This window comes from Austrofundulus limnaeus, unplaced genomic scaffold, assembly GCF_001266775.1.
Source record: "Austrofundulus limnaeus strain Quisiro unplaced genomic scaffold, Austrofundulus_limnaeus-1.0 Scaffold1956, whole genome shotgun sequence".
Lineage (NCBI taxonomy): Eukaryota > Metazoa > Chordata > Actinopteri > Cyprinodontiformes > Rivulidae > Austrofundulus > Austrofundulus limnaeus.
Window position 1 is genome coordinate 31,444 of NW_013954358.1, and position 304 is coordinate 31,747.

Sequence of the window (304 nt, forward strand, 5' to 3'; positions counted from 1 at the left end):
TTTCCCATCTGGCAACACTGCACTCAGCTGCGGCCAGTTTAGCAGATTGCAAGATGGCGGAAGGAGGCAAGGATCTCCCAGAACTCTTCCCCCCGTCTAAACGAATTAAATCGGCTATATGGGGATACTTTGGCTACCGTAAAAAAAAACAGACGGCAACGGTTTGAAGGAAGAAGGTAATCCTACATGCAAAACATGCTTGCGGAGAATGGCAGCCAAAGGAGGCAACATGTCGAACATGACAGCGCACCTACGAGAGCACCACCCGTCACTGTTTGCTACATACAATGTAAAGTTATGCTAT